The following is a 22,108-nucleotide window of genomic DNA, read 5'->3' as shown; positions in this document are numbered from 1 at the left end:
AGGTATCCCAAAACAAGAAAACAACACTCATGTGTTGCTTCTAAGATGCTCATTTACAAATTTCTCACACACCTGAAGTTTCAAGAGTCTCTTATCAAAACTGTCCATGCATTTGATAGTTCACTCCTATCCATTTCCAAGAAAAGTATGTATCTACATTGGCACTTTTAGAATAAATATCAGAGAAGCAGAGTTCATACAGTCTAACCTTCTCTTTCTTCTTTTCATCATATTTCAAATATAGGAAGGCAGAGACCTGCTTTCTGAATAAATATGCAGGAGAATTCCTGGTTTCATTAACTAAGAGTTAGAGCTCAATGCCAGGCTGCATTCTCAGACAACTACTCAGAACACAGGGCAAATTCCCTTCAGTTTTGGAAGTAAACTTTCCAGAGCCAGGCTTTTCAGCACTGCTCACTTAGTAGGCAATCTAAAAATGTTAGTTTTTATTATTAAAGCTAGTCTGCAAAAAACTTGGTATTGCCCTTTTCTGAACACTCGTAACATTTTACCCACATCTCATTTGGGAGTTTAGTCTGATATTCTGTCTATATTGTAAAAGCCTCAAGTAGAAAGACTGAAATTTATTCCTCACATAAAAAAAAAAAGGATTCCTTTAATGAATCCAAAAATGACGACTATGACTTTATTAATATCTTTATTGTTTGTGGTAACTAAATGCTTCTAATTTATCTTAAAGCAGTTTCATTCCAAGATTACTTTAAACAGCTAATATTCATTTACTTGGCAGATCCTTTCTTTATGCAAAATACAAAATTAAATTTTATTCCAGGATTTTCTGAATTATAGTAACTGTTGGAGGTTAGTGGGCTACCACTGGCTATATTTGATTTATTTACGTGGCTTTTCAAATGTGTGCTGATGCAGACTCAGGGCTCACCACTAGAGAATGCAAATTCTTTAGGACTTTGAAAATTAATTAAATGAAGTAGAGGATAGAAAATGTTTTCCATCACCATATGGTGGCTTTTTTATTCTTGCTAATGGATTTTAACTTTGATAGAAAATAGTCTGAACATTTCATTGTGTCTCTCCAGAGCAATTTGGAGCCAGTTTACAGGAAATGTTCCTACTATTAGGCCATCAACAGCCATGTAACTGCTCAGAACCTGCATTTCTAGTCAAGAGGAATGCAACCTGCATAGGTGTGAGCAGTCAGGTTCACCTCAAAGAGCTAACACAATCCTAAATTATATTTCTGTCCCTGTTCATTCATTTGCCCTTTGGTTAATTTTACTGCAAAGCCAAGGTGGTTCTCACCACACCATATTAGCACTCTCAAAGAAGGCAACATTGCCTCTGCCCACCAGCAGCTTCATTCATCTAAACAACATAAAAAAAAATACGTTAAGACACATCAACCAATGGAACAGAAGAAAGAGCCAGAAATAAACCCACACATTTACAGTCAATTGATTTTTTGACACAGGTGCCAGGAACACAAAGTGGGGAAAACATAAGTGGTGCTGGGAAGACTAGATATCCACATGCAGAAGAATGAAATGGTACCCTCATCTCACACGATATACAAAAATCAACTCAAAATAGATTAAAGATTTACATGTAAAACCTGAAACTGTAAAACTACTAGAAGAAAACATAGAGGAAAGGCTTCACAACATTGATGTGGGCAATGACTCTTTGGCTATGACCCCAAAAGCACAGGTAACAAAGGCCAAACTAGACAAATGAAATTGCATCAAACTGAAAAGCTTCTGCACAACAAAGGCAAACAACAGAGTAAAGAGAAAAACCTACAGATTGGGAGACAATATTTGCAAATGATACATCTGAAAAGGGGTTAATATCCAAGAAACTCAAACAACTCCATAGTAAGAAAACAACCCAATTTTTAAAAAATGGACAAAGGACCTGAATAGACATTTCTCAAAGGACATACAAATGGCCAACTGGTATATGGAAAAAAATGCCCAACATCACTAATCATAGGGGAAATGCAAATTAAAACCATAATGAAATATCACTTTATACCTGTTACAATGGCTATCATTAAAAAGATAAACTGTTGGTGGGATGTAAATTAGTACAACTTTAAGGAAAAAAGTATGGAAGCTTCTCAAAAAAATTAAACATAGAAAGACCAAATGATCCAGCCATCCCACTATACTGGGATATATCCAAAGGAAATAAAACCAGTACGTCAAGGACATATCTATACTCCCATGTTCAATGTAGCATTATTCATAATAGCCAAGATATGGAATCAACCTAAATGTTCTTCAACAGATCAATAATAGATAAAGGAAATGTGATATAATATACACAATGGAATATTATTCCGTTTTTAAAAAGAAGGAAATCCTGTCATTTACACCAACATGGATAAATCTGCAGAACATTATGCTAAGTATGATAATCTAGGCACAAAAAGACAAATACTGCATGATCTCACTTATATGTAGAATCTTAAAAAAAATCTAACTTGTAGAAGTGGAGAGTAGAATGGAGTTTACCAGCAGCTGAAGGTGGGGGCAAATGGGGAGATAATGGAAGGGTACAAAGTTTCAGTTAGACAGAAAAAATAAGTTTTTGAGATCTATTGCATGGAAGGGTGACTATAGTTAATAATTGTGACATGTGTATTTCAAAATTGCTAAGAGACTATATTTTAAATGTTTGCACTACAAAAAAATGTATGTGAAGAAATGGATATGTAAATTAGCCTTATTTAATCATCTCATAATGAGTACATATATTAAAAAACCATATTGCATCCCATCAATATATTGTCAATTAAAAATAAAACTTTTTAAAGGTTAAAAAAGAAATGTGTGGAAAAGTGCCTTGTTCTTAGCAACAGTTATTTAATTTTTATGAAAAAATAATTTGGGCCAGGCACAGTGGCTTATACCTGTAATCCCAGCACTTTGGGAAGCCAAGGAAGAAGGATCACTTGAGGCCAGGAGTTAGAGACCAGCATGGGCAACATAGCAAGACCCCATGTCTACAAAAAATTGTTTTAAAAATTAGCCAGGTATGGTGGTGTGCACTTGACCCCAGGAGTTTGAGGCTGCAGTGAGCTATGATCCTGCCACTGTACTCTAGCCCAGGTAACAGAGTAAGACCCTGTCACTTAAAAATAATAATGATAATAATAATTTGACCATTTGAATGCAAGCATCAAAATGCATGTATATGGTGTGTGTTGTAATCTGAGATCTCGCAAGATAGTTATGATGTTTACAGTAGTGGAAAGAACTGTGTCTTCACTGCTTTTCTTACAATTGTAATTACAGGTAAATGAAATAAACCATTGCCAGAAACAAATACCTTTTTACAAAACCTTATTGGAAAAACTCTGTGGAAAGACACAGGAATCAGTATCACCAATTTTCCTCTCCCAATATTCAGTAACTTGAATGAAAAAAAAAGTTTAAAAGAAGTAAAAAAAAAAAAAAAAAAAAAAATCACCAGCAGCTACCAAACCTTTTCATCCTTATGAACTAAACTTAAAAAAATGATTGCCAGGAAAGGAAATAGAAGATTCTGGTTTAATAGAGCCAAACTTCTAACCTTGTATCCACAACTTCTAAACTTTTAAAAAGCAGAACCGAAGAAACAAAATGTTTCAATAAAAGCTTGAGAATTTTGAAAAGTTCTCTTGGAGCAGAGGAGACTAAGGTAAGTAGACAGCCCTAGGAAATTCCAAGGAAGAACTCTTAAAAGTTTCTTAATAATACCCTGGGACCCCTACAAAGCCAAGTAGTAGCCTGAGCTAGCCATGTGCTTAGGCTCCATGTTGGATTAGGGAGACAAGCTGAAACTTGTGGGATTATGAAGCATACTTGGCAAGATGGAGTGGATCTTGGTATAGAATGTTCAGTGGGCTCTCAAAAACCGGAGCAGATCCTTGGGCCCCCAGGAAGCAGTTATGCTGGGCACCAAGGGGGCACAGGCCACTCCACCCATCAGGCTCTATGAAATTGGGTAGAAAGCAACACTCAGTCCCCACACTAATCACAGGGGAAAAGACCAGAAACTGGAGAGGAATAGCATCAAGAAAAAGAGTAAATGCAAGATCTGGACTGAGCTCCCCACATTAAATTTGAATAGTTTGAAAAACTATGCTATGGCGCTCTGATCTGAATGTATGTGTCCTCCCAAAATCCATGCATTGAGACCTAACCCCCAAAGTGATGGTATTAAGAGCTGAGGACTTTGAGAGGTGATTAGGGATCTTATAAAAGAGTCTTGAGGAAGCCCTTTGCTCTTCTGCCATTTGAAGACATAGCAACATGGTGCCATCTATGAAGAAGAGAGGCCACACCAAATCTGCTGGCACCTTGATCTCGGACTTCTCAGCTCCAGAACTGTGAAAAATAAATTTCTGTTGTTTATAAATTATCCAGCTGAAGGTATTTTGTTATAGCAGCCTGAACTTTGCGATCAAACTCTAGAAAAACATTTTCAAGTGTATCAAAATATCTTAGAAAGGCCGGGCGCGGTGGCTCTCACCTGTAATCCTAGCTCTCTGGGAGGCCGAGGTGGGCGGATTGCTCGAGGTCAGGAGTTCAAAACCAGCCTGAGCAAGAGCGAGACCCCCGTCTCTACTATAAATACAAAGAAATTAATTGGCCAACTGATATATATATAAAAAATTAGCCGGGCATCGTGGCACATGCCTGTAGTCCCAGCTACTCAGGAGGCTGAGGCAGGAGGATTGCTTGAGCCCAGGAGTTTGAGGTTGCTGTGAGCTAGGCTGACCAGGGCACTCACTCTAGCCTGGACAACAAAGCGAGACTCTGTCTCAAAAAAAAAAAAAAAAAAAATCTTAGAAGGCAAAAGCCTGATGATGAAGAACTCAGAAAACATTATCTAAGAGTAGCAGTTTCTCAAGCCTGCTTTATCTAGAAAGGAACTTGAAAGAATGTCTGTTCAAAGATGAAATAGTAAAACAACATAATTAAAGTCACAGAAGATAGATTAGCAAACAATTGAGAACCAAAACAACAATATTTAAGTAAAGTTCTAGTAAATGAATTAAAAAATAAATAGTTTAATAAATAAGTTATATAGAAACATAGTAGGTGTTTATTTGTAGTTAAAAAAAGTATTTTAAAAATTACAAAGAAACTATTAGATGTAAAGAAGAGATTTTTAAAAATTACAACATAATGGTGCCAGGTTATCAGAATGTCCAATAAATACATTAAAAATATATATGTACATATATATAGATTCAGACATATATACGAATGCTAACATAAAAAATAAAAAACAACCTGATGATCAAAAGGGCATATCATATACCAAAGAAAAGTGATACAAAATCATGTACATAAAGATATATGATGATTAAGTTATTGAACTTTATGACATTTAAGCAGAAAAAGTAAGCCACTTATAAGAAGAAATATCAGCCTGGCCTTTGACATCTATGAAACATCATTCAATGACTGAAGGATGTAGCACAAGCTGCAAAGTTAAAGGGAAAAATTTGTGTGGCCAATAATATTATAACCAGTTATGTTACTATTCAAATAGATAGTTCATAGGTCAGATTTATTTAAACATGAAAGCACTCATGGAATAAAATGCTCATAATATGATGTGAAACCTAAATGAAGAAATCATCGTTAAATAAGATATGGTAAAAGGAATCATGGTAATATTTTTAATTCATTTAAATATATAACAAAATATATTCCTTTAGGGAAAATTGGATGCAGATATAAGTGAAAATATTATAATTCTGATATTGTAAAAATCAATGTCTGCATTCTGTTTTCAGTAATAGCAAAGTATCTTGTATCAGACTTAACCCCTTCCACAGATAAAATCACAGAATCTAGGCAAAATATTTTTAAATGAGTTTAACACATTGAAGACTGACAAATATGCATAAACTAGACAGGAGTTGACCTTTGACAAGAGAGAACTTTGCTCAGCAGCATTTACATCTGTACAGCTTATCACTTACAGTCACTTTCTGTTCTGCACAGCACTTCACAACTATTTCTGAGCAGGAAGCTGCAGTCTTCCTGGCTTGAGAAGTCAGAGAATGGAGTTTGAGGTGGCCAAGGAAGCTAAAAAGTGAAGAAGAAAGTGGAGGACAATTCCAGAAACTGTTGAATCACAGAGAAATGATCCCAAAATCTGCATATAAACTCCACTCAAGTCTTTAGCCAACCCTTTAAACTCCATAGGAATAAACATAAACACAAAGATAGGAAACTCCAAGGACAAAATGAAAATGTTACACCAGGACCCTCAGAGGACGTAACAGTTGAAAGGTCAAGGAAACTGAGCAGAGGTTTTCACTGGAGTCACAGTGGAGCCAGATTTTGTAGTTTGAGGTAATTGAAGTTAACAGCCTGCTAGAACCAAAATCAGCACACTTCAGAATCAAGTAGCAGAATCCAGAATCTCTACAGTATAGTATCCACAATACCTGGCATACAGTCAAAAATTCACTTTGCATGCAAAGAAACAGAAAAAAATGACCCATGGTCAAGGAAAAAAGTGGTCAATAGAAATTAACGGAGTTAACCTTGAGTCTGGAATTAACAGAAAAGTATGTTAAAGCAGCTATTATTAATATGTTCAAGAACTTTAACCACTTTGGTACAGTGCTCACTGGCCGGGAAACCTTGCCCACAGCCGGCACTCACAGTCCGCATGATAGTTTGTGTTGAACATTGACAACGAATCCGTTTTGCTCTTGTGCGATGAGGAAAGCTTGAAAGCACTGAAAGCTTGTTTTACTTTACAGGCAGCTTTACTTGTAATGTAAATCAGAATAGGTAACATATACATATATGTTTTCATTACGTTATTTTTAAATGTTCACAATTTTATTTTGATAAATGAAAAAGTAGAAAAGTCATATCATGGCTGTCGGCTAAAGTCGACGCTCAGCTGTGCGCTTTCATGTCACAGCTGTCAGCTAAAGTCGCTGTGCGCGTTCACCTGTGGCTATCGACTATAGTTGACTCTGGTATCGAAGTGGTTAAAAAGTTTATCAAAATAAATAAACATGTAGAGAATCTCAAAAATATAAAACTATAATAAGGAATCATGCAGAAAATTCTAAAATGATAAAAATACAATATCTGAAATTAATGTCACTGGATAAACTATGGAAGAAAAAAAAAGGAAGAGTCTAAACATTGAAGATACAGCAATAGAAATTATCCAATCAGAGGAGAGAAAAAATATTGAAAAATGTGAGCAGCCATTCAGTGACCTGAAGAATGGATAGAAAAAATGGAGCACGGAAAAAAGGAAAAAGAAATTATCACCAAAATTTTCCCAAATTTAGTAGAAAACATAAACTTACAGGTCCAAAAAGTTCAATAAAACTCAAGCAAGATAAATACAAGCAATACACCTAAATACATCATAGTCACATAGCTGAAAATTGAAGATAAAAAGTTGAAAACAACAAAAAAAATCAAATTGTATACTAGAGAGAAACAATGATAGGAATGACAGCTGACTTCTCATTAAACACCACTTTGGTACGAGCATCGACTACAGTTGATAGTCACAAATGAACACGCACAGCGACTTTAGCCTGCAGCCGTGATATGACTTTTCTAATTTTTCATTTATCAAAATAAAATTGTGAACATTTAAAAATAACGTAATGAAAACATATATGTATATGTTACCTATTCTGATTTACATTACAAGTAAAGCTGCCTGTAAAGTAAAACAAGATTTCAGTGCTTTCAAGCTTTCCTCGTCGCACAAGAGCAAAACGGATTCATCGTCAATGTTCAGCACAAACTATCCTGCGGACTATGAGTGCCGGCTGTGGGCAAGTGTCGCGGCCAGTCTCGTACTGGAGCGGTTAAAAACAATGGAGGCCAGGAGAGAATTGTGGAGGATTGTGGCCAAAATTTTTTTCAAGTGCACATGGAACACTAACCAAAATAGACTTTATATGCTGAGCCATAAAATAAGTCTCAATAAATTTCGAATGACTGAAATCTTATGAGGCATATTCTTATAACACAAAGGAATTAAGTTAGAAATCAATAGTAATAGGATATCGAGAAAAGCCATCAAATATTTGAAAATTAACACACTTCGAAATAATCCATGGGTTAAAAAAAACACAGGGAAATTATAAAATATTTTTAATAGAATGAAAATGAAATTACAATGTATCAAATTTGTGGGATCCAGCTACAATAGTACGTAGATGAGAACTTACACTACCAAACACATATTAAATAAGAGAGAAAGTTTACAGTTATGGCCAAGTTCTTATCTTAAGAAGGTTTAAAAAAGCAGGCTAATTAATACCAAATTAAGCACAAGGAAGGAAAAAATAAAGAGCAAAAAATCAAAGAAAGAGAAATGCTTGAGAAATATAACAGAGACAAAAGTCAGTTCTTTGAAAAAATTAACCAAATTGAAAAATTGTTAACTAGGAAATACAATAAAAAAGAAAAGTAACAATAATTATTAATATTACCATCAGCCATAAAAGAGCTGCTACAATTACAAATCATAGAGACATTAAAAAAATTAATTTGTGCCAATTAATATTACAACATAAATGAAATGAATAAATTTCTTATAAAAATACACAACAAAATGAGACGAGAAGATATAGAAAATCTGAATAATCTTATATCTATTATAGAAATTAAATTTATTATCAAAAAAATCCCACAAATAAATCCTCAAGCTTAAATAATTACACCAATGAATTACACCAATCAAACATTCAAGGAAGCAATAACACCAATTTAACAAAAATTATTTTAAAGCATTGAGAGAAAGGGAAGAGTGCCCACCTCGTTTTATTAGACCACTATAACCATTATACCAAACCTGACAAAAGTACTATAACAGTCAAAAATTAAAGACTAGTACAATCAAGTGAATATAAATATAAAAATGATGAAACAAATATTGACTAAAAAAATCCAGCAACATATTTAAAAAGCTAACACAGCATGATCCAGTGAGATTTATCCTAGGAATTTGGAAGGTTGGTTCAACATTTGAAAATCAGTAGTGTAATAGACTACAATATTGAAATAAAGGAGAAATCCCATATGCTCATTTCAATGGATACAGAAAACATCTGATAAAATTCAACACTCATTCATGATAAAAGCGCTCAGCAAACTAGGAGAAAGCATCTTTCTAAATCTGATAAAGGTAATCTGCAAAAAACCTACAGCTAGTGTCATACTTAATGATGAAATATTGAATGCTTTTGCTCTAAGACAGAGAACAAGGAAAGGACATTTCATCACTTTTATAAAATATTGTACTGGAGTTTCTAGCTAAGGCAAAAAAGCAAGAAAAAATAAATGAGGTATACAGATTGAAAAGGAAAAAGTAAAACTGTCTCTATTTGCAAATGACATGATTGTGTATGTAGAAAAACTAAAGAATCTGCAAAAACTACTAAAACATTAAGTGAATTTTAAAAGGTTACTGATACATGTAACAACATGCATGAATCTCAGACATTATTCACATTATGTGAAAGAAGCCAGACACAAAAATCTGCATAATGTATGATCCTATTTATATAAAATTCTAGAAGAGGTAAGACTATACAATGGTGAAAAAAAATGAAAAAGATATTGCCTTCAGGGAGGGAATCAACTGTTAATACACATGGAGAAACTTTCTAGGGGGAAAGTTTTATATAGTAAAACTTTATATATAAAGTGATACAGACTGCATAAGTGTATGCATTTGTCAGCACTAAAATCATATACTTCAGATATATATATATTATATATATATAACTGTATTAAAATTTTACCTAATAAAAAGAAAAGAATTGTAAACAAATATTTAACTTAGGTTAGATTTGCTTTGCCCTGTGGTATGGGTTAGAAATTCTAAAATTAATTTTTGGGAGTTGAGGCAAAGAGTACATTTATTTGAGGCTTAAGCAAATGAGTAAATACATTGATCATGCTGAGAGGAAGATTTCTCCTTATAGTTATTTAAAGGGAGTTATAAATATGAAAGATGGAAAGACAAGATTGCACCCTGAGGTGTTGGGTTGAAACAGAGTATCAGTATAGCCTCAGGGGTATTGGATATATATATTAGAAGGACAGTAAGAGAGAGAGACAGAGACAGGGATTGAGACAGAGAGAGAAAGAGAGAGAGAGAGAGATTTGCTAGCACCTAAGTATAGAGCTTCGGGCTAGGGCAGAGGAATTACAAGATGAGTAGAAACATCTTCTTCTGCCATATATTAAGGAAATGCTCAAAAATAATGGGGTCATATAATGAGGCTGCATGAGTCAGCTTGAAGGGGCTCCCTCTGGCAACATCTGGGATAATGTATACATCAAAATTAATAAGGATGGCAATTGATTATAACTATACGGATAACATAAAAGTCCATTAGTTTCCTAGGGCTACGGTAACAAAGTACCACAAACTGGATGGCTTAAAACAACAGAAATTTATTGTTTCACTATTTTAGAGGTTCAAAGTACAATATCTAGGTGCTGGCAGAGCTATAATCGCTCTGAAACTGGGAGGGAAATCCTTTCTTGCCACTTCCTGGCACCTTTCTAGGTGGTTTGCCAACAATCTTTAGAATTCCTTGGCTTGTAGACTCATCACTCTAATTCTTTATTTCCACATGGCATTCACCCTCTGTTTCTTCTCATTGTCTTCCCTCTGTGTGTGTCTATGTTCAAAATTTCCCTTTTTATAAAGACATTGATCATACAACCTATTATAATAACCTCAACCTTTTATAATTTGGTTAAATCTGCCAAGACCCTGTTTCCAATTAAAGTCACATTCTGAGGTACTGGGGGTCAGGACATCAGCATGTCTTCTATTTAGGGGGAGGGGACATAATTCAACCCATAGTACGTGTATACTATAGTGTCAACAGAAGTAAATAGTAGATAAAGTAAAATTCTTCTTTGTGATAGAAAACCAACTAATATAGAAGGAATGATGGAAACAGAAAATCATCAGTGGATGCTAAAACTAGTGAGCAAAGATTTGATAAGTCACAGGACTTTCAATAGTCTTGGAATATCTCTGCTCCATATACTTAATAATTTGAAAGAGGAAAATGTTACTTTTACAGAAGAGAAACCCAGTGGACACCACCTTAATTATGTGATTGAAGTCAGTATTACCAATGTTGAGACAAACAGACATCTTATGCCTGCTAATATGATGCACTGAAAAAGACACCTTGCCTCATGGTATTCTGGTCAAAAAATGCATAACCTGAATCTAATCATGAGCAAACATTAGACAAATCCAAACTGAGGGACATACTACAAAATAACTGGCCTATAGTCCTCAAAAATGTCAAGATCGAGAAAATTGAAAAGCTAAAGAATTGCTTCAGATTAAAGGAGACTAAAAAGACATGATTAAGCAATGCATGATCCTAGATTGGATCATACACTAGGAAAAAGATATCAATAAATAGCCTATTATGACAAATGACAAAATTTGAATATGAACTACCGACTAGATAACAGTATTGTATCGGTGTTAAATTTCCTGGTTTTGAAAATTGCACCGGGATTATTTAAGATAATGTCCCTGTTCTTTGGAAATACATACTTAACTATGCATCAAGTATGGTTCAGAGAAAAATTATATGCATTTCTGTAAAATAGAAAGAAAAAAATAATAAAAATGGTGCAAAATATTGAAAATTGGTGAATTTGGGTAAAGGGTATACAGAAATGTCTTTTACAAGAAAGTAATGTTCACTTAGGTATTTCTAAGTAATTTTTTCTTTCTTTGTACTTTTCATATTGCTTGAAACTTTGATAATATGTATTATTTTTATTTTTAAAAGTGTTCACTTGAACATATATAATGGCACTTACATTTCCATTTTGATTCTCAAAACATAATGATATTAATTTTAATTTGATAAAATGTTAACATACTAAAGTCATTACAACATTGGAGTAAGTTTGAAATTAGAATTTTAAAAAGTCAGAACAAAAAATAGAGGTGAAGTGAAGAGCGGTAGTAGGAAGGGTAAGAATATTAAAGGCTTTATCCTTCATGGCAAGAAATCAGTACTGTCAAAAATGGAAACATTTCCATTTTTAAAAGTAATAGTTCTAATGTCTTAATAATTTTCAAAATCTTTCTTTAAGCCTAGGATCTTACAGAGGCAATATCTCTTGAGGAGAAAAACTTTTATCAAAAATTCAAAAATCCTGCATTTCAAATTCCAGTAAATTAGAATAAAATTAAATGTATTTTTAATAGCTGATAGAGGGTAATCCTATTCTTATAAAATTATTTCTGTGTATATATATGTATCTATCTATTCTTTTGCCTATCAATTCACTGTCAATCTCTATATATGCATACATGTTTGACTGAAGTAATGTTCACCAAATGTTATAGTATTTTGAAGTAATCTTTCTTTGTGCTTTTCATATTGCTTGAAATTTTGATAAGTATGTATTATTTTTATTTTTAAAAGTGTGTACTCGAACATATATAATGGCACTTACATTACATTTACATTTTGATTCTCAAAACATAATGATATTAATTTTAATTTGATAAAATATTAACATGCTAAAGTCATTTCCAGTTCCATAAACAAACTAAAAAACCAACACAAAGTATCTGCACCACATTTCAAGAGTAATGAGTTCAATCATGTTAAGGTTATAATTTTGTTAGTCTGTTAATTTTTTTCCTCTCAATACAACTAGAAATTAATTCTTTGTCAGTCTTAACAATTAGTGTTCTTATCTTTTTTCTGAAATAAAGTTGACATTAGATCAAAATCTTTTCATTTTTCTTCTTTTAAAAAATTCGCTGTAATAGCCTAGTCGTGACAAGCATTTGATAATATCATCTGCATAGAAAAATAAAATTCAGTGATTTTACAACCATTCCTACCAACTACCCCATTTGGGATATGGCTAAATTAAAAGTCCTCTCTCAGATTTAACCTGAATTTGAATTTTACCCTGTGATCCAAGCTTCTTTTAGAATATACTCTTTATTCCTACATCCTATTCCTTATTCTCCAGAAACATTTTGAAGTCCTAAGATTCTCCTCTAAGTCACAGAGTCTTAAGATTGAGAAATCAGACTGCAGAGGAGTGATGTGGTAGACTATATTGTCCCTCATTATTCACTGCCCCTCTCTGTGGGATGATTATACTTACTCGGACTGTTGAATTCAGGCATACCCATGTGAGCTGCTTTGGCTGATGAAAGGTATGAAGTGATATATGTCATTTCCAGGCAGAACTTAAGAGTCAGTGCATGCCAGCAATGTTCTAGGTAGAAATGATCATCTGTTCAGCCTGGGTCCTTGTGTGAAGATGACATGGGGCAGAGCTGCAGCCCAGCCACAATAGACAAGAGGCATGAGGGAAAAACTGTCCCTGGGAACCACTGAGGTGTCAGGGTTATTTTTGTCACAGCATAACCTAGGTGAATAATGCCACTGGGTATGCTGGTAGCAAAACTACTCTCATTTTTTTAATTGTAACTTCTCTCTGCATTCATCTATGCATCTGATGAACTCTCACTGGACTCTGAGGATCTTATGAAAATAATGGCTATACCCCCAGAAAGTTAACATAAGTTCTGACATTGAAAGATCTTGTTATTGGTAGTCCAAGAGTAGTCTGCTTACAAAAACCAGCAGACACAGTTGTTCTACCTAACTCCAGTATTGTAGTCAAATTTACGTATCTGCTTTCTGTAAAATGAATATCACGTGTACTGAGGGACTAAGTCCTATGAGAGAAATCAAAGAGTTTTGTTTGTGTGTTTTCTTATGGGTCATGTTCTCTCTTACTCATGATGAATTACTGCTTTTATGTTCGATCCAAGAAACAACTGAGTGTCCACTATATGTCTGATACATAGGTGCTGTGTAAAATGCTAGGAAGACTGGGATAACTAAGAGCCCTTCCCCACAAGGTCTCCACAGGTTAGTGAGTGAGACAGATAAGTGAAACACCAGTTATCCTGACCAGATCAGAGTCTTAAGTGGCTTCCTCACTGCCCATACAGGCTGCAACCACCCTTCAACAAATAGCTGTATTTGCCCTCTGTAGTTCAGGAGATCCTGGGAATTAGACAAAGCCTGATAAAGCCACTCCCTCAAGACAGTCACCTGGGATGTTCAGTGAATCCAAAGTGTCTTGGCAGTTTTCTAACAGACATTACGTCCAATCAGCAGGCACGTTCTTTCAGTTCTCCCTCTTCAACTCCTCTCATGTTCATTTCCTCCTCTTCTTTCCGGCTGATACTATGTCCCTTCACAACTCATAACCCTGTATCTCCATCACTTTAATCCATTCATAGAAATTTAATGTTCATGTTTTGATTTGCCTCCATGATTTTGTTATTATAGAAGAGAGTCCCTGCCTGATTTGCCTCTGTGTCCCTAACAGGGCCTTCTCCAGATTCTTGTGTGCCGTAAGCATTCCACAAGCTCTCGTTGAGTGAATCAGAATATTCACATAACATACTCATCTTTGAAAATGAATATTGATTATGAAGCTGATCAAAAGGAATGGTTTTGTCTAAGTGGAGTCACCTGGAATATGTATAATGATCCCAAAAATGGGAACAACCGCATGTACTGCTGAACCATAAAATCCAGCAAGCAAAAATCATCTAAGCTGCCTCATGATGCATAACTCAGCTCATCAGTGGGATTGCATCTTTTTCTTCTCTAGTTCTTGACTCAGTGTCATCCCTAGATATCAGATAATTGGCTCCCTTATGAAACAGCTTCTAGTATCTCCTCACATGCTACTCATTAAGACCCCACTGACCTACCCACTATGACATACCTCCTGGATCTTGCTCAAAGCCTGGTGTTGAAAAGGATACTTGGTCCCTAATTCACCATGCCCTCATATTTTATTTCTGGCACATTCCAAGTCTGGTTTGCACTTCATGATAAGAATTGCCTGGTCTTCAATTTTGAATACTGAGTTACATGTCCATTAAAATCTCCTGGGCAAAGGTAGTGCTTGATGATACAGAACATAGGATCTTCAAATCAAATTTAAAGGTCTTTGATCAGAATTGAGACAAAAATCATTTCCTTTACTGATATATATTTTTATTTATAAAAATACATGAAAATATGTGCATAGAATTTCAGAAATATACAGAGTAATTATGAATGTCTCTTTTATTTCCCCTCCAGTCAATGCTATTCCTTCCCCGGAGGTAACCACTGATAACAGTTTAGTATATATTCTCCCAAATATTATTCTATGCACTTAAATAGATAAGTAAATATACATAGCTTTATATGCAACCTCCACCACATAACTTATACACATTTAGTTATTTTATATAAGGGTAGTAATATCATAGATTATTAATTCATTTATTAAGCATGTTATATTGGCCCCTACTACCTGCTATATACTATTATAGGCACTGCAATACAATATTAAACAAAAGAATACCCCTGACCTTAAAGAGCTTACATTTTGCTCAGTATACTTACATACTGGAATATACTTATATGCTTTACTTACACTCTTAGATACATATTATGCATAAATGGTTTTCTACCACAATGAAATCATATTATATGGATTACAATTCATCTTTTCTTTTTTATTTGAAAATACTCTTGGAGCTCTTTCCATATAAGAACATAGAGTATATATACATCTACATCACCATAAACAAATAATATACTGGGAAAAATCATTTGCATCATATAAAACAGACTAAGATTTTATATACAGAATATATATCTTAAACATGTACAAATTAACATAATGATATATAAATAGAAACTGGCAAATATGAAAAGATAATTCATATTAAAAGAGCTAAATATACAATAAATCTCCAAGAAAATGCTTGCCATCACTAGAAATAAGGAAATCTAAAATCAGCTGGATACAGTGACTCATACCCGTAATCACAGCTTTTTGGGAGGCTGAGGCAGGAGGATTGCTTGAAACCAAGGGTTTGAGATCAGCCTAGGCAACTTACCAAGACACTGTATCTATGAAAACAAAAAATTCAAAATAAGAATTATCCATGTGTGGTAGTATGCACCTGTGGTCTCAGCTACTCAGGAGGATAAGGTGGTAGGATCACTTGAACCCAGAAGTTTGAGATTTCAGTGAGCTATGATTGCACCATGAGACCCTGTCTCAAAAAAAAAAAAAAAAAAATTAAAACCATGACACTTGGAACATCCACTTCCAGCAAAAATGGAGTAACCAGAACCAGATTTAGGCTCTGCCTGAAACAACTAAAAAATGAGACAAAATATATGCATGTAAAACAACAGCTTTCAGATACTGTCATCAGGTGGTGCAAGAAAGAGGAGGAAAAAAAATTAAAAAGGTAAGTTCAAGAATGGTCTCAACTTACTGGCTGGGGAAAGAGTCCAGGTCACAGTGCAGGGAAAACCCAAGTGTAGCCTGGCAATCTTTCTCAATAAAAGAGATTGAGAAAATGAAACTGACTGGGAGTCTGGAAGGCCAAGGCGGCTAGACTTTACAGCGAACTGGAGAGGATAAAGCTGAACAGAGAGAGAACTCTGGAGACTTTCAGAGGGTCTCCCTTGAGTCTTTAGCTAAGTATTTGTCAGTGCGTGCTTGTGAGGAAATCTGAGGACAGAAAAATAATCACCCAAAATAATTAAAATGTATAAGCCCAAGAACTCACACAAGGCTAGAAATAGTTCCTTTTCTCACCCAGAAGATTGGATAAAAAAGTAAACCCCAACTATATGTCATCTACAGTAAACTTACTAGAATATAAAGACACAGCTGGGTGCAGTGGCTCACATTTGTAACCCTAGCATTTTGTGAGACCAAAGTGGGAGAATCATTTGAGCCCAGGAGTTGGAAAGCAACCTGGGCAATAGTGAGATCCCATCTCCACAAACAATAAAACAATTAGCTGGGTATGGTGGGGTATGCCTGTAGTCCCAGCTACTTGGGAAGCTGAGGCAGAAGGATCGCTTGAGCCCAGGAGTTGGAGGCTGCAATGAGCTATGAAGATGCCACTGTACTCTAGCCTGGGAAGCAGAGCATAACTTTGTCTCAAAAACAAAAAAAGAAAGAACAGAAAAGAAACAAACAAACAAATAGCAAAGTACTATTTACTTTTACAAAAAACAAAATGATATGCCATGCTAACACTAATTGAAAGAAATCTGGAGTCACTATATTAACAAAAGGAGTCAATACACTAAAATGACATAACAATCTTAAATGTTTATGCAGCTAATAGAGCTTCAAAATATACAAAGCAAAAATTGATAGAACTAAAAACTAAATAAATCAATGATTTATAATTAGTTTAATTATTTAAATATTTTATTTAAAATGTATAAATAAATCAATCCACAATATATAGTTGAAGTTTAGACAATTCTGTTTCCAGAATTAATAAAAGAAGTAGACAGAATATCTATAAGGATATAGAAGACTTCAGCAACACTAATCAATCAATTTGACTTAATTAACATTTGTAGAACACTCCAACCAATGAAAGTAGAATACATACTTTTTCAAGTGCATACAGAACATTTACCTAGATAGGCCATATTCTGAGCCATAAAGCAATGTCTCAATACATTTTAAGAGGTTCAAAACATACAAAGTATATTCTCTGATTAAAATAGAATTAAATCAAAAATCAACAACATTAAAGATAACTAGAAAAATCCCCAAATATTTGGAAACTAAACGATACACTTCTAAATAATCCATATCAAAAAATTAAAGGGGAAATCTGAATGTACTTTAAATTAAATGAAAACAAAAACATGCTATGTCAAAATTTGTGGGATGCTACTAAAGTAGACCTTAGAGAAAAATTTATAGTACTAAACACCTATATTAGAAAAGAAAAAAGGTCTCAAAGAGTGACTTCAACACCCATGTTATAACACAAGAAAAAGAAGAGCAAATTAAACCCAAAGTGAGCAGACAAAAAGAAATAATAAAGAACAGAAATAAATTAATTGAAAATAGGAAAAAATCATTCTTCTGCATGTGGCTATCCAATTTTTGCAGCATCATGTATTAAATAGGGCTTCTTTTCCCCAGTGTATGTTGTTGTCTGCTTTGTCTAAGATCAGTTGGTTGTAGGTAGATGGTTTTATATCTGAGTTCTCTGTTCTGTTCCAATTTTCTGTCTCTATTTTTCTACCAATACTATGCTGCTTTAGTTACTAAAGCCTTGTAGTATGGTTTGAAGTCTGGTAATTTGATGTCTCCAAATTTGTTATTTTTGCTTAGAATTGCTTTGGTTACATAAAAAGTAGTTATCTTAAAATATCAATAATTAATAATAATCTAGCCAGACTGATCAGAAACAAAAACACAAATTATGAATAACAAGAATGTGAGATGTAGCATAACAACAGATAGCATGGATAATAAAAGGACAGAAAGGGAATGTTATGAACAATTTCATGACAATGAATTCAACCACTTAGATAAAATGGACAAATTCCTTGAAAGGCACAAAATTCCAAAGCTCACTCAAGAAGAAACAGATAACATAAGTAATCCTATATATAGTAGAGATATTAAATTTATAGTTTAAAACCTTCTCAAAGAGAAAACCCCAGGCACAGAAGGCTCCACTGGTGAATTCTACTGATCATTTATGTAAGAAGCAATATCAATCCTACACAAACTGTTTCTGAAAATTAAAGAGGGTGTAATACTTTCCAACTCATTTTATTAAGCCAGCATTGCCCTGTTATCAAAACCTGACAAAGACATTGCAACACAAGAAAATAACAGAACAATATCCCTCATTAACATAAATGCAATATTTCTTTATAAAATTTTTATAAATTGAACCCATTATGAACAGAAAGGATAGCATGTCCTGGCCAAATGGAGTAGGTTTATTCCAGAAACATAAAGTTGATTTGTCATTCCATGTCAATCAATGTAATTTATCATTTTAACAAACTTAAAAAAAAGACCATACAATCATCTCAATAAATGCAAAATAAAAAGAATTTGACAAAATGCAACATCTATTCCTGATTAAAAACGTTCAGAAACTAAAAATTGAGAATTTCTCAAATTGATAAAGGGCATCGGTGAAAAACCTATAACTAAGATCATTTTTGATGGTGAGAGATTGAATGCTTTCCCCCAAAGATCAGGAACATCAAGATGCTCACTCTTACTACTTCTAGTCAACATTGTACTAGAGATTCTAGACAGTATAACAAATCAAGAAAAAGGAATAGAAGTCATCCATATTGCAAAGAAATCTAGAAAAAAGCTACTAGAACTAACAAGTTTAGCATAATTAAAGGATACATTGTCAATACACAAAAATCAATTTTATTTCTATATACTGGTAAAGAAAATCAGAAACTAAATTAGAAAAACTATACTAAGCTTCTATTGCTGCTGTAATTAATTACTACAAACGTTGTGGCTTATAACAACACAAATTTAATATCCTAAAGTTCTGTAGGTTACAAGTCTGACACAGGTCTCACTGGGGTAAAATTAAGATGTTGACAGGGCTGCTTTCCTTTCTGGAAATACCAAGGGTGAATCCATTTTCTTGACTTTTCTAGCTTTAGCAGCTTCCTGATTCCTTGGATTGTAGCCTTCTCCTATACCTTCAAAGCCAGCAAGTAACCTTAAATTTTTTTTTTAATTATTTTTTTTATTTTGGCATATTATGGGGGTACAGATTTTAAGGTTTCAATAAATGCCCATTTCCCCCCCTCCCCCCAAAAGTCTGAGTCTCCATCATGACCATCCCCCAGATGTAACCTTAAATTTGACAGACTTCTTAAATATAATACAAAATCACAAATTATAAAAAAATCAATAAAGTGAATTTTATCAAAAGTAAAAACATTTGCTCTTCCAAAGATACTATTATAAAAAAAAAGGCCGGGCGCGGTGGCTCACGCCTGTAATCCTAGCTCTCTGGGAGGCTGAGGCGGGCGGATTGCTCGAGGTCAGGAGTTCAAAACCAGCCTGAGCAAGAGCGAGACTCCGTCTCTACTATAAATAGAAAGAAATTAATTGGCCAACTAATATATATACACAAAAAATTAGCCGGGCATGGTGGCGCGTGCCTGTAGTCCCAGCTACTTGGGAGGCTGAGGCAGGAGGATTGCTTGAGCCAGGAGTTTGAGGTTGCTGTGAGCTAGGCTGACGCCACGGCACTCACTCTAGCCTGGGCAATAAAGTGAGACTCTGTCTCAAAAAAAAAAAAAAGCAGACAAGCTACAGATTAGAAGAAAAATATTGTGGAACATATATCCAAAAGAGAACTTGTATCTAGAATATATAAAAAATCGTGACAACTGAATAATAAGGTGACAAACAACTGAATAAAAACATGGGCAAAAGATTCAAACAGATACATCACCAAAGAAAATATGTGGATGACAAATAAGCACCTGAAAAGATGTTCAACATCATCAGTCATTAGAAAAATGCAAATTGAAATGACAATGAGATACCACTACATATCCACTAGAATAGTTTAAATTTGAAAGATTGACTGAGTGTTGGACCAGTCAAAGGATCAACTGGAACTCTCACTGTGGAAATATAAATGTTACCACTTTGGAAACCATTTGATAGTTTCTTTGAAAGTTCAATATAAACCTATTATATGACCCAGCTCTTCCACTCCTAGGTACTCAAAATAAATGAAAGTATATGCACACACAATTCTAATAGCCAAGAGATTTGACAACAACCCAGATATGCATGAATAGGCGAATGGAAAATAAATTGCAGTATATCCGTGCAATGGGATACCACTCTGCAATAAAAGAACATAAACTAATACACACAACAACATGGATGAATCTCAGAATAATTGTGCTGTAGGGAAGAAGCCAGACTCAAAAGAAAACATACTGTTTGATTTCATTTAAAGGAAAGACTAGAAAATGAAATAGTGACCGAAAGCAGATCAGTGGTTGCCTAGGGACAGTGTGGGAAGGGGATGGAGGAGGTGGTGAAGAATCAGAAAAGGCACATAAAAACCTTTCCAGGTAATAGTAATATTTAACTTGCTATGGTGACGGTTACACACACACACACACACACACACACACACACACATTGTTATAAGACAAGTTTATGGTATGTCAATGATACTTCAATAAAACTGTAAAAAATAAAATAAAATCATAGGAAACTGTGTTCACTCATCAAATGATCAAAAACTTAGTCTAGTAGTAGAAAGAGTATAAAAGTATGAAGATTCTCATGCAGTGTTAATTGGAGCTTAAATCTCATAATATCTATTAATCAAAATGCACAATCCCTTTAAAACAGCAGTTTCACTTTAAGAATTGAATCTTATAGAAATATTTCCCCACAGGTACAAATATAAACATTGTTTATAATCACATAATATATGATGATAATGCATCACTCCTAAATGATCATCAATTGCAGAACAGTTGAATTATGAATTATCTAGATTATGGAATATAATTCTTTCATAAAATAAGTTTTATTTTACCTTACTACATAAATAGCTATGTTTTTAAAGGCATTGCATAACTGAATTCGTTTTGTTCCCAAGTTGGATTTTAACAGGTGATATGTGTGTGTGTGTGTGTGTGTGTGTGAGAGAGAGAGAGAGAGAGAGAGAGATCCCATTTTATTTATCTGTCAGACATAAATTACTCCAAAGACCTCATTTTGATTTATTGGGTACAGAATGATATGCCTTTCAAAAGAAAAACATGTGCATATATATTTGCTTGACAGATTGAAAAGCTGCAGAACTAACAGTTTGTTCTTTTGGATATAGTTTATACATATATATATATATATATATATATATATATATATATATCTGAATGTGCTCCTGGCCTAATCATCCAAGTAAATCCAAAGGAGTTATTCTAGAGTCTTGAATAAATATTACTCATTTTATAACTTTTCATTAAATTAAAATGTAAATATCACCTACATATTACATATGTCGTCTATAAACCTATAATTGGAATATAGATATAGGCAAATTATTTACACTCATGTACGCACACTTATCAAAAAGCCAAATGATATCTAAGAGATAAGAGTGAAATTTTCTTTTTAATTCTGAGGCTTCAATTATACTTCTTTTTCTGTATCAGTTCACC

Source organism: Microcebus murinus, chromosome 1 (assembly GCF_040939455.1).
Source record: "Microcebus murinus isolate Inina chromosome 1, M.murinus_Inina_mat1.0, whole genome shotgun sequence".
NCBI lineage: Eukaryota > Metazoa > Chordata > Mammalia > Primates > Cheirogaleidae > Microcebus > Microcebus murinus.
This window is presented reverse-complemented; position numbering follows the sequence as displayed.